Here is a 13,672-nt window from a genome sequence, read left to right as displayed (position 1 = left end):
AATTATATCAAAACAAACTTGAAGCCTTATTCTATAGGAGAATAGCGTACTTTTAGTAAGAGGGCCCATCCTATATTGGATGGTATAAAATCTACACGTGTCTGTTAGAGCTGGCAAACTATCGATAATTGCAACATTCGATATTTTCGATATTTCTAATAATTAATATCGATACTATCGTTAATTTCTGTATTTCAAACGAAAATGAGAAGCACAGACCAAATAAAACCAAATTTAATAAAGTCATTGGAAGTCATGAAAGAAATCTTTGTACGAAATTTTGATGAAAATTGCGCCCTCTACAGCCGGAGTATCGCTTATTTTTGTTCAATTTTGCGATAGAAAAAATATCAATCGATATTCAGACAAAAAATAAAATATCGATGATATCGATATTTTGCCAGCTCCAGTGTCTGTTTTTATGGGCGTTTCATGTAGACCCAAAAACAACCCAAGTGATTTCTTGTAATATGATCCACCTTTAATTTGAGGGTACCGATTAAAAACCATAATCGATTAACAAAACACTCAATCAAGTTAAAGGTATTTGTATCTAGAATACGCATCGGGTACGAAAATTTACGGTAAAATATTGGTAGGCTGTACAACACAAAAAAAACCCCCACACATTCAAGTGAAAAGATCACCACAATATGTGGTTCAAAGTAATTACATCAAAAAATTTGGGGTAAAGTTTCTGTGCGCTTGGGTTGAATGGGTAGCCCACCATAAAGGTCCACTGTGATATCCCAGCGAAAAAAGTAGAGAAAAGGTGTGAGTCTCAAGATCAGACCCAGAGACAAGGTAGGGAAAGAGCTGCGGAGTCGAACTTGCAGGTCGGAAACAGATCTCATTCCCTAAGTCTTCAATGTAGACCCCCTAGGCCCAGTATGTCCTCTGGCTTTCAGGTACACCAATACCAGAGTTGAGTCAATGCCGTTGACAACAGTGACTCGATTGTAATCCTCTTCTAATCCATCCGGTTGGTATGACCTGCTACTATCCTCTATTCATTCTCCCATCTCCTTTAGACTGAGTGGACTATCCTCCGATTCAAGCCCCATTTGGAGCCTTCACAACATATCCCATAGTCCCCTTACTATTGGCTATATTTGTGAGGTATCCTGCCATGATAAAACGACTCTACCAAGAGGTGTCGTTATGCGACATGCCGTTCGGACACGGCATAAAATAAGAGGCCCCTTATTATTGAGCTTATGAGAGAAGTATCCCCTATTCCTTAATGGAATGTTCATGGGTAATTTAGAAGTAGTAAGAAACCAAGTCGGCGCTTTGTCATGTGTCTGGACTTTGTATAGGTTTTCCAAACACTCCGCTACGCATCTCGATCTTACTGTCCTCGAATACAAGGCCTTGAGCATTGCCATACCGTTCCCATAAATTGTGAGTTTTGATGTCGAAAGGGATTTTTCAGGATTTCAGTTGCGACCATAGTGTTGGCATAGAACTATGCCTGAAACGTACAATCGTTGGGCAGTGCCATTGACAAACCGATATATGTATAGTGTCTCGGATAGACCCCCAATCCCTTCCCTGACTCCATTCGGAAGTCATCTGTGAATACGGAGTCCCATCCTCCTCAAACATTGCACTGACTCTCAATCCTCTCTTTCGGAAAAGCGAATCCTGAAAATCCTATCTTGAATCAGTTTCGACTCCAAATAGTCTGAGAAACCATCGTGTCTATACTACCTAGAATAGAATTATGCTAGTACCAGTTCTCCTTCAGCATTCCGTGTAACCTCAGTCTAAGCGCAAAACTGACGGCATGGTTCCAAATATAGACCAGAATAGTTTCCATATCCCGCATCGCTTTCATAGTTCCTGTGATTCCGACAGGCCTGCGTTTTCGAACCTTCTGGAGCTCGCTACGAGTGCTTTGAGGTTAAGTTGTAGGGGGAACGCCCCACATAGGGAAGCCCGCCAAGCGGACATGTATACGGGTCGAAACAATGTGGGACTCAAATGAAAGGGATTGGAAATTAGAAAACTTAACTAACATCCGAAATTATGTTATGTTTCCAGGGAAGCCACATCAACTTCATAAATAGCGGTTCGGGGACCATGAGTCAAATCTCTGGAGCGTTAAAGTTTAAGCCCCAACGTGCTGATAAGAAAACCATTACAGACAATATTACAAATGAAAAATATTTAAAGGTAAAGTACATATGTGACTTCTCAAATTGAGGTCAAGTGTGTGGGAACGTTCCCTAACGCTAGTAAGTTGAAAATTGGTACATGTAAATTCGAAAATGGGATAAATTGGATTACATTAATCATGGTAAAGCTGTCATAGAGATCGATCTGACGATTATACATCTTAAGAATACAGAAGATGTATTTTTAACTGCAGATTTATTATACCCATCAACGAGGGAGTTTGCAACACATCGAAATATCCATTTCCTATAAAGTATATATAATACTGATCCATCCGTTCGTCTGTCTGTCTGTTGAAATTACACTACAGTCTTTAAAATAGAGATATTGCGCTGAAACTTTGCACAGATTCATTTTTTGTCCAAAGGCGGGTCAAATTCAAAGATGGGCTATATCGGACTATATCTTGATATATACTCATATACTTGATAAGGTCTTAGGCCCATAAAAGCCATATATATTATCCGATTTTGTTGAAATTTGGGACAGTGCGTTGTGTTAGACCATTCGACATCCTTCTTAAGATTGAACCAGATCGGCCCAGATTGGAATGCCACATAGACCAATCTCGCGCCCATAAAAGGCGCATTTATTATCCGATTTCGCTGAAATTTGGGACAGTGAGTTGTGTTAGGCCCTTCGACATCTTTTTTTCAATTTGGCCTAGATCGGTTCACATTTGGATATAGCTGCCATATAGTCCGATCTCTCAATTTGGGCACATAAAAGGCGCCGATTTTGCTGAAATTTAGGATATTGAGTTGTGTCAGGCCCCTCTATATCTTCCTTGAAGATGACCCAGATCGGTCCAGATTTGGATATAACTGGCTTAAAGACCGATCTCTCGATTTATAGTATTGGGCCCATAAAAGGCACATTTATTGGGATAGTAAGTTGTGTAATTCCCTTCGACATCTTTTTTCAATTTGCACCAGATTGGTCCAAATTGAAATGTAGCTGCCACATAGACCGATATCTCGATTTAAGGTCTCGCGCCAATAAAAAACGCATTTATTGTCTGATTTCGCCGAAATTTGGGAAAGTGAATTGTGTTATGCCCTTCAACATTCTCCTTCAATTTGGTCAACATTCTCCAGATCGGTCCAGGTTTGGATATATCTGCCATATAGACCGGTCTCTCGTTTTAAGGTCTTGGGCATATACAGTACGCATTTTTTGTCCCATTTGGCTGAAATTTAGGATAGTGAGTTGTGTCAGGCCCCTTGATATCTTACTTGAAGATGGCCCAGATCGGTCCAGATTTGGATATAGCTGCCACATAGACCGATTTCTCAATTTAAGGTCTTGGCGCATTAATTATCAGAGGAGTTCGATGAAATTTGACACAGATAGGCTTATCGAAATCCATGTCCTTTATGGTTCAGATCGGGCTATACATTTTTATATAGCTGTCAAAAACACCAATATTGAACCAAATTGAACAATGACTTGTATTTTTTAGACCACTCAATGTCCGTGCCAAATTTCGTTCAAATCGGACCATATTTGAATATTCATTTTTCTCCAGATGAAGGTGGTTTACATATATACCCAAGGTGTTGGAGAATTCGGAATGAAGAATTAGCAAATAGGGCGTATTTTTCATTAAATAGGCCCCATTTTCGATAAAACTTATGTTAGCTCCATCTCCCAAAGCCATTTTCTAGAGGGCACTGATAGTTCTTTTCTTCGATTTTATGACATTTTAAATAGAGAAAATGCAAAATGCATGCGGAAAACGTTTCACATTGATCCTGCTTTTGATATCGCCGTCTTATAAACCAATTCTCGAATTTAACTCAACATTGGGTACGCAGAAAATGCATGGCGATAGATATATTGTACAAAAGTTACGGCTAGCCAAAATAAGATATTTTGGCTAGCCGTAACTTTTGTTGTGTTTCGTTTTGTTAGCCAATGTTTTTTAGTGCATACCAGCAGGTATGAAAATTTACAAGTTTTAGGTAAAGTTCTTAGCGAGTGCCTCTACTTTTCTAAAAAAAACACTCCGAAATACATTCACGGATGTTGGTAAATGGCAACATAAAAAACGAAAAGGACAACCGAGTATATCGTAAACCAGTCAACCCCAACTATGATCACAGAAATGCATTGCTTTATTGCTAGTTTCCGTATCCGCAACCCTGACACACATATGTAACGATTCACAAGAGACTCATCGCGTCAAGCAACGAGTGAATGAGTAAGGGAACGTTTACGAATCTGTGTACTTTGCGAGCGCCCTTACATCTTGTTGCCATCACTTTGATGCATATGCACCATGTTACCATCGCTTTCATGCTCACAAGTGTGTGTGTTTACAAGATTTCGCCCAATGTGTGCTTGGCACAGACAGATTCATTGCCTCCTTTTATATTGGATAGGATATTTTTATTGAAAAATTTGCTTTTAAATTTTTGTAGTCTGATATTGAAACTTGATACATTACAGAGCAGAACGGGAGTATATTTGTTGTTATTGCTGGAATGTCTTCAATTGGAAGTGATTTTTTTTTGCTACATCTATATTCTAGACTTTTGAATGGAGAATGGAGTTGAAAAATGTTCAATTTCAACACGTACAGAGTATAAATGTTCATGTTTAAATTTCCAATGTATTGAATTTTTATAATGGCCATATCCTGGCCAAGGGTTCTTTTTATGGCCATGACAATGGGCTAGCAGCATTCATTCATTGGCTCGACTTGGCTGGCCTGAGCTGAAATGGGATGAGGAGAGGTGGTAGACTTTCTGCTGAGGTACTACGAGTTTAAGGTTGCTTTGCAATTGGGTAATCAAGAAAAAGATTTAAATGTACAAAAGGATGTATGTGCTAAGTACCAATGATGATGCTGATAATGGATTTATTGATGATGGCAATAGATATAAAAATAAATTCTCCATAAAAAGAAAATCAATGAATAGTTTTTGAAAATAGTCTGTAATTTTGGGTACATATACAACAAACTGCATTTATTTGTGAGGAAAATGCAATTACTTAATCCCATTTAGTATAAATTCAGAATTTTCTTTGGTAATTGCAGATTTAAAAGTAAACGCAGCATACAGAAAAGGTTGAAGAAAGAATAAATTAAGACTTTAAATTGGGAGATTGATTTAGAAAACAGTGATATGCAAATATGGTCCGATGTGATCCATATTCGGCACTTATGTTAAGGAATCTAATAGATGAAACTGTTCTAAATTTTGTAACAAATGCTCCAAAACACTAAATTGGAATGTTATTCTATATGGCAGCTATGTATATGATCGATGCCGACTATGATTGGCGCGGACGTCAAGGGATCTAACAGGGATTGCTGTACCAAATTTCAGTGGGCCGCATGTCTTAAATAGGGGTATCGGTCTGCATATATATATGACAAATATGCATATAAATTCGTTCTACAACCTATTCAAGAGGGATGTGGATTGGTCTAATTCAACACACTTTCCAAATGCGTACTTAGTGTGCCCCACTCCCCAAATCGGAAGAACGGTCTATTTGACAACTATTTCTAAATATGGTCCGATTTCTTTATCCCCTACATTATCTTAAGGAAATGTTTAACATGTTTAAAATTTAAGGACCCAGTGAAAAATTGCATTCATTAACAATTAACTCACATCTGGTAAAACAGCAAATGCATAGTATTTTCTTAACTAAATGCATTGACTGCTTAGTCCTTTATTCTGCCTTATCCCTCCCTTCCACGTTTCAACATCTTTTTCTCGTGCCAATTCACATGAGCGTGACATTAACATGCATGCATGCAGCCATAGTTGTGATAACAAGCCATGAGTGCTCATTTTATATTCATGAAAAAAATATATTGAAGGTAAAGAATTTCATGCTAAGGTGATAACATCCTTCAAAACAATAGAAAATGGATGTTTGAGTCAAAAATCGAGCTCTAGCAAGGTATTACCAATATGCACTCAGAAAAAAGCTTTTCGTAAATATGTGTGATTACACAATACACGTTAGTTCATGATCTTTACTCACGCAAGGTAAAAATTCGTAAGGGGTAAGAAAATTAACTTTGTACAAATAAAATTTACTTTTCATGAGTATAGATGAAATAGTTAAAAACTCAGGCGGTGTTAGTAGTTTTATTTATTTTTTCTTTGGAATAAGCAAGCACTTTACCAAGCATGTTTAAAGGGATATTATCGTCGAAGATACTTTTTCTGAAACTTATTACTGAATGAACTACTCAAAAAAATTTGGAATTTTAGTTCAATATATGTAACTAAAAAGTTTACAATTTTTGCTTTTTGTTAAGAGAAGAAAATAGTCGAAGACTCACATAATAGTGATGTGGATGTATGCGCAGAGCGTCTGCTTTGTAAACGGAAGGTTCTTGGTTCAACACTCAGTTGCGACAGAAGGTAAAGTTTTATTTAAATTGTAATTGTAATGTTTTATATTAAATTTGTCTTCTTCAAAACAGCTGAGTAATTGATAGCGTGGGGTGAGAGACAGGCTTAATTGGATTATGTAATTAAGAAGTGTCCGGCAATCTCCAAGTAGATGCTTCGAAATGGCTATATCTCAATAATTTTACCATTCAGTTTCAATGCTCGTTACTTCATATTGTACCAGTGGGAAGTAAAAAGTGAACTAATAGTATGTAAAAACAAAATTCTTGAACTCGCATCGAGCATATAATTCTTTAGCGCTATAGGAAGTTCAACATTTCCCAACGTTAGTTCATTTTTAATTGAGTTGTGGTTCCAAATTTTTTTAGTGTGGGATTCAAATGAGGTTACTGAAGTGTGATAGGCTAGAGAAAGTTCCATCGTTGTTCCTTAACTTCTATCATCTCTGTCAGCAAAATTTTTCAGACAAAAGCTAGGAACAGGATAAGATGCCTTCTAGTTCCTACAGTTGAACCATCCAGATCGCTTTAAAAGGACAACAACGAATGTTCACATCCGCTAAATCAGACAAGTTCTCAAAGAAATGAGAACATAAAGTGGAACTCCTGCCAGTGCGGGACACAGACACAGCAGATGTTCTACAATCTCTTCTTTCTCGATGACCTCAAAGCTTCAGCAAAAGTCGTTACTGGCAACCTATCAACATGATTTCCCATCAGACTGTTCTAGCCAGTGAATGCAATGCGTTAGACTTCTTCAAGTCTAGATTATGCCACATAATTTTGGAATGCTCACAGCCCCCCATTTATGGCCATCTATCATTCGTTGCCCTTCGGGTCTGATACTGAAGATTTAGTTTACATGTCGCTAGAGGCATACCCACAGATTCCAGTTCTCCTAGAATGTGTAAGTTACTTCGTAGTCTCGCAAGCTCGTCCGCTTTACAATTCCATGGGATATCTCTGTGGCCCGGCTACCAGAACATTTAAAACTGTTAAGCTGGTTTTGAGTTCAGAAATACATACTCCAGGGATTTAACGGTTGCCTGGATTATATCTAAGCCATTCCAACACTTCTTTAATTGCAAGGATCTCCGCTTCATACACACTACATTGGTCGGGTAACACTCTCGGTATGACGAGTCCTAGTTCTTCAGAGTACACCCCAAAGTCTACTTGTTCGTATAGTTTGGAACCATCTATACAGCAGTCTATCTAACTTATATTAGCAGGGAATTCGTAATTCCAAAAGGTTCTATCAGAAATAGTGGTGCAGTAGTTTTCATCAAAAAGTGGTTCGGGCAATGTGTAATCCACACTGACTGGAACATCGGGCATTATCTCAAGGATGACATATTGCCCGCAGCAGCCACATGACCAAAGATAAATCTCCCTTAGCCTCAAAATAGTTGTCGCAGCAATTTGCCTCGCCACAATGTCCAGAGGCATTAGATGTAACATGAAATTCAGTGCATCAGATGGTAACGTCCTCAATGCGGCTGTGATGCATAAACAACAAACAGTAGGTGGACTTTTGAAGCGCCGTCCACCAGACCACAACACCATATAGCATTATAGGTCTGACAACTTCATTATATATTCAGTGTATGACGCGCAGTCGAATCCCCCAACTTTTACCAATGGCTCTCTTGCAGGTGAATAGGGCAAGAGTCGCCCTTCTTGCCCTTTCCAAAATGTTAGACTTGAAGTTCAATTTCCTGTCCAGCAAAACACCCAAGTATTTTGTACTTTCAATAAGTGGAACATTTTCTCCTCCCAAGGAGACAGGTGCCACTGTAGGTAACTTATACCTCCTGCTCAAAAGAGCTACTTGATAAAAGACAGAGGTAACAATTCGTTAACGGATGAGAAGGATTAACGCCTCCTAGTTTTTTTTCCCATGGGGTAGGGTAGTTTTATTATTACCACCCTTTCCATGGGGAAGGGTAGTTTTATTACCCTTTCCCAAGGAAATGGTAGTTTTATTACTCTTTCTCAAGGGAAGGGTAGTTTTATTACCCTTTCCCATGGGGAAGGGTAGTTTTATTACCCTTTCCCATGGGGAAGGGTAGTTTTATTACTCTTTCCCATGGGGAAGTGCAGTTTTATTGCTCTTTCCCATGGGGAAGGGCAGGTTTATTATCCTTTCCCATGGGGAAGGGTAGTTTTATTACCCTTTCGCATGGGCAGGGTAGTCTTATTACCCTTTCGCATGGGCACGGTAGTCTTATTACCATTCTCCATGGGGAAGGGTAGTTTTATTACCCTTTCCCATGGGGTAGGGTAGTTTTATTACTCTTTCCCATGGTATAGGGTAGTTTTATTACCCTTTCATATGGGGAAGGGTAATCTAAGTACCCTCTCCATGGAGAAGGCTAATTTTATTATCCTTTCACATGGAGAAGGCTAGTTTTATTACCCTTTCCCATGGTGAAGGGTAGTTTTGCTAACCTTCCCATGATGAAGGGTAGTTCTGCTACCCTTTCCCGGATAAAGGTAGTTTTATTACCCTTTTCAATAAAGAAGGGTAGTTTTATTATCCTTTCCCATGGGGAAGGGTAGTTTTATTAATCTTGCCCATGAAGATGGGTCCTTTTATTACCCTTTCCCATGGGAAAGGGTAGGTTTATTACCCTTTCCAATGGGGAAGGGTAGGTCTATTCCCCCTTTCCAATGGGGAAGGGTAGATTACCCTTTCCCGTGGGGCAATTTTGAAATTTTCAATTAAAAAATTAATTGATGCAATCATTTGTAAATCGGATCTTAAAAAATGTTTAAATATGGTTATTAAATTAATTCAATTAAAGACTATTTTGTCCATTACAATATTAAGGGAAGGAGATTTCAAAGACAACAAATCTATAGCAACCATGGCATCCGGTTCTACGTGACGTATTAACCACATGTAGTTCTTCATCGCCCAAGGTGTTGCCGCCTCAGCGCACAACACACTGCTACGACAACAACAACAAATATGTAGGGCACTCCGACCCGAAGCCCGAAATTATTTGAATTTTTTTATAAGGGAGCCCATGGATCTTTACCCAAATAATGCACCTCCTGGCCATGTTCCAAGAGGTAAACAACTGTGTATTAATTGGAATTTTCAAGAAATTTCAAAAATTTTTTTAATTGGATCAAATAAAAAATTTATTGATAATTTCAATAATTATTTTAATTGGATCAAATAAAAAATTTATTGAAAATTTTAAAATTTCAAATATTTTTTTTATTTAATGATTAAAAAATTTCTTTAATTACTTTTTCGAGAAAAGGTGATTGATATAATCATTTTCGTGATTGCAGCAGTTTTAATTAAAAAAAATGACTGGATCAACTTTTTTGATGATTGAAACCGAGATTAGTTGATCAAACTTATATGGCGATTGAAACCAATTTTTATTTTTTTTTTTATACAAGACAATTTTTTGAAAGTTAATAACAAATTCGTTGCACCGTACATCCTTCTCGGATGTACTATAGTTTATTCGTCAGTTATGAGCTTGGCTTTCGCTGGCTTGGTGTACCGTGCCAGATATTTTACATAATTTATTTAAAATTTCTAAAATTTATTTTTAAATGACAAGTAAAACCAATGAAAAATTGCTTCTTTTCATTTTCATCAAAAAAAAAAAAAATGCTGGAATTTTCTTTTTGTTAATGTATAATGTTACTTTGTACGAAATTTTCGTGATAGATAATTTTTCATTTGCTCCCCAAACAACTTCAGTTGTAAATGTAATTACACTTTAGTATGTGCCACAAATCACTTGCTTACTCCATTCTCTCTTTTGTGAGAGTGCCAACGTGGCAAATGTTTGTATGTCTATTAATGATGCAAAAGGAAAACAAAAATTTGCAGTATAAAATAAGCGAAAAATCCTTGCAGTCATAAACTTTGGCACGTCTCATGAACGTGCTCTATCTATGGTGGTGTATAATGAAAAGTGTTGTATAATGCAACAACCTTATGGGGCTAAGGTTCCAGCAATTCGGAGATAATTCTTAATGCAACTGAGGAAAGAAGTTCATTGCGGTCTTGGGTAAGAAGTTCTTAATTCCACATCTCAATTTTATCTTAAAATTTAACATCATTAAATGCAAGTCAAGGTGGAAGTGAAGTGCATTAGAGAGCTCATGAAATGAGGTTAGACTCATTACTTTGGAAATAAGGTTATGTGGGATATAAAAAGCGTAAAAAAATTCCTCTTTTTTCTAATTTTAAAAAATTTTTGTTTTCAAATTCAAATGCCAATTTCATATGCAGCAACATAACGAAGAGAATTTGCTCTGAAATTTCTTATGCATTTCAAATATCCTGCACATGTTGCCTTTGGCCTTTTCATGGTTTTGCAAGCAAGCATAGAATTAATCTTTGAACTGCAATGAAGACAATTTTATTCAAATGCTTGCATTTTATGCAACAAAATTGGCATAATCTTCTTAAAACTATCGTCGTAGCCTGTGCATCGAATGCATAATGCATAATCGACAAAGGATGTGACACTCCTTCCATAGACTTAGAGCAGGCAGGGTCTCTCATTTCAATGTTGCATTTTAAGGATGACAAGTTTCGAAGGCATAATAAATTTTGCAAAAACTCACAGATAGCTGCTGAAACATTTGAATGACATATTAAATGATTTTCCTCCGCTTTCAATGGTTATTGTCAGTTTGAGTTTGAGTTTTTGTTTTTGCTTTTTTTGCAAACATTTGCATATTTTTCGATAAATATTTGCTGGGCCTAAAAAAACGACTAAAAGTTGCAAAAAAAAAAAATAGAAAATCAAATTGCTTTTTTCGGGGGCTCCCACTTGCCGTTGGCAAGTTGGTTGTATTCCATTGGAAATTGAAAATAAATCGATTTTAGCTTAACTTGTCAACAATTGAATTTTTTGTTTTCTATGTGCGTGTATGAATGTGAGTGCAAGAGTGTGGATATTGTCATTTTGCAGTTGAATGCTCTTCCTGGATTTGTGCGATGGTGCATGTGGTACAACGACATCCTTTTTCCTTCCTCCTTCTACTATGTCAAACGATGTTTTCCTGTTTTGTGTGTGTGTTGTTTTGTAATTTTTGCCTGGTATATTCCCTACAGCATCACATTGAAATAGGCTGACATTTCATAATGAATGGCATGAATTGCGGCTTAAGACTCTGTATGAGTATGGGGCGGCCACTCAGTGACTTGGCCCTGAAAATATATATCAGATTCGTGTTGCACTCTAAAATATCTGTTATTTGAGTCCCATATTGCAATGGAAAGCAAATACGTCCTTTTGGGGGGTGTCATGGGGGTGAAGAGGCCCCACTTCACCACCAAATGTGATATAAGATTCGTAATCTTCTCCCAAAGACCTTTTATTTGAGTCCCATATTGCTATGGTTGGTAAATTTGTCTTTTTTGAGGGAGGTGCGATTCCCCAGACACTTGCTCCCAGATTTGGATTTCAGATTCGTATTCTACTCTCAAATACATTTTTTGGACCCCTATATTGCCATGATCGGTAAATTAGTCCAGTTTGGATAATGCTTTGGGGAAGGGGTGGACCCTCAAAAACTTGGTCCCGAAAGTGGGTACCAATTTCGGGCTCTACTCCCAAATACCTTTCATTTGAGCCCCATATTCAATGAACCTTTCATGTAGATATGTCCGATTAAGGGGCTTTTGGGTATGGGGTGGTCCCCCAAACACTTGGTCCCACAATTGGATATCAGATACGCTTTCTAATCTTAAACACCTTTCATTTGGGTCCAATATTGTCGTGATTGGTCTATATATATATTTGGCGGTTTTTGGGGGTGGATAGGTAACCCATCCAATATTTGGATACCAAATTTTTGTTTCTAGGAAGCCATAAGAGGGCACACAAAATTTCGCCTAAATCGCAACACCCATCTCCGAGATCTGCCGTTTGTGAAAATTACGGTGAGGGGGTGGGGGGCCTCTTCAGATTTTAAAAAATTAAGTTCCCTATTTTCACCTCAGGACCATTTTGTATCATTTGTGAAAATGTCAAGAAAATTGGTTCAGCCTTGTTTGAGTCTATACAGAACATACAAACAAACAAACACAAATTGATTTTTATATATAAGGTGCAGCAGAGCGGTCCGGATACAGGGACCGCTCTGCTGCATCTTCATTAGCACCACGCGAAAAATAAGATTTTTATTTACTTCCATATGTATCTCCTCAGTACAATTTGGTTATCAACTACCAAATTCCTTTTATTGAACCCCATATAGGCATGATTGCCAAAAATTCATATTTTGGGAGGTGTTTTGAGGGGTTGGCAATTTCCTACCACTTGAACCCCATGTTTAATACCATATTCGTAATCTGCTCCCGAAAACCTTTTATATGAATCCCACATATACTTAATGGTGGTCTAATATGGCCACTTAGGACGGTTTTGGTTTTGGGGTTGCCCCCTTGGTAGGTGAAGTTAGGTTGAAAAGAGGGTTTAGATATTAATCCGCCCCATGCTACTATGGACATACACTTAAGCCAGTAATCGGCTTGTTGTGCGCTCTAAAAACTATAAAGTGACATCTAAAAAGAAAATTTTAAGTTAGGAATTCCGTGCTATTTACAAAATCCTTATTGTTTTTAATACCACTCCCCTAAGTTGGTTCATGTTTGATATTGTGTCTCCACCTAAGTGCCGGTATCTATTAGACGAAAGCCAGGCAATGACAAAGGAAATGCTTCACCGTCTCATCATCTTCCCCGCGTGCCCTACACATGCTATCACTTCCCACACCGATTTTACATAAGTGAGCTCGTAGTCCTATGTATCCCGTTATGATACCAATATCTATACTGACCTCCTTCCTACTTCTTTTCAGTAATAGCCTCCTCTTCTCACGATCTGGATCCCCCCATAGGATTTTCGCCGTCCTACCGTCCGTTTCGCTGTTCCACAATGTTGCATGCGCATTCGTCGCAAACGCCCTTAACTCGGACTGTGTCGACCTGAAAGGTTTCGGGTTAACCAAGTTTATTGACGGCAGTCCTCTGGCCTTTACCGCCAAATCGTCTGCCCTTTCATTTCCCCTTACACCGTTATGTACCGGCACCCAAACGATGCCGATTTTGCCATCTTCAGA

The 13,672-nt window shown here is 38.0% G+C and overlaps 1 protein-coding gene across 8 annotated transcripts in view; it reads right to left on the bottom strand.

The window, feature by feature from the left end:
- Positions 1-13,672, bottom strand: part of LOC106083468 (ankyrin repeat domain-containing protein 50) — a 266,226-nt gene that overhangs the window by 34,462 nt on the left and 218,092 nt on the right. The gene's annotated exons all lie outside the window — the stretch shown is intronic.

This window comes from Stomoxys calcitrans, chromosome 2 (assembly GCF_963082655.1).
Source record: "Stomoxys calcitrans chromosome 2, idStoCalc2.1, whole genome shotgun sequence".
Classification (NCBI taxonomy): Eukaryota; Metazoa; Arthropoda; class Insecta; order Diptera; family Muscidae; genus Stomoxys; species Stomoxys calcitrans.
The sequence above is the reverse complement of the archived record's forward strand: the minus strand, read 5'-3'. Positions and strand labels throughout refer to the sequence as shown.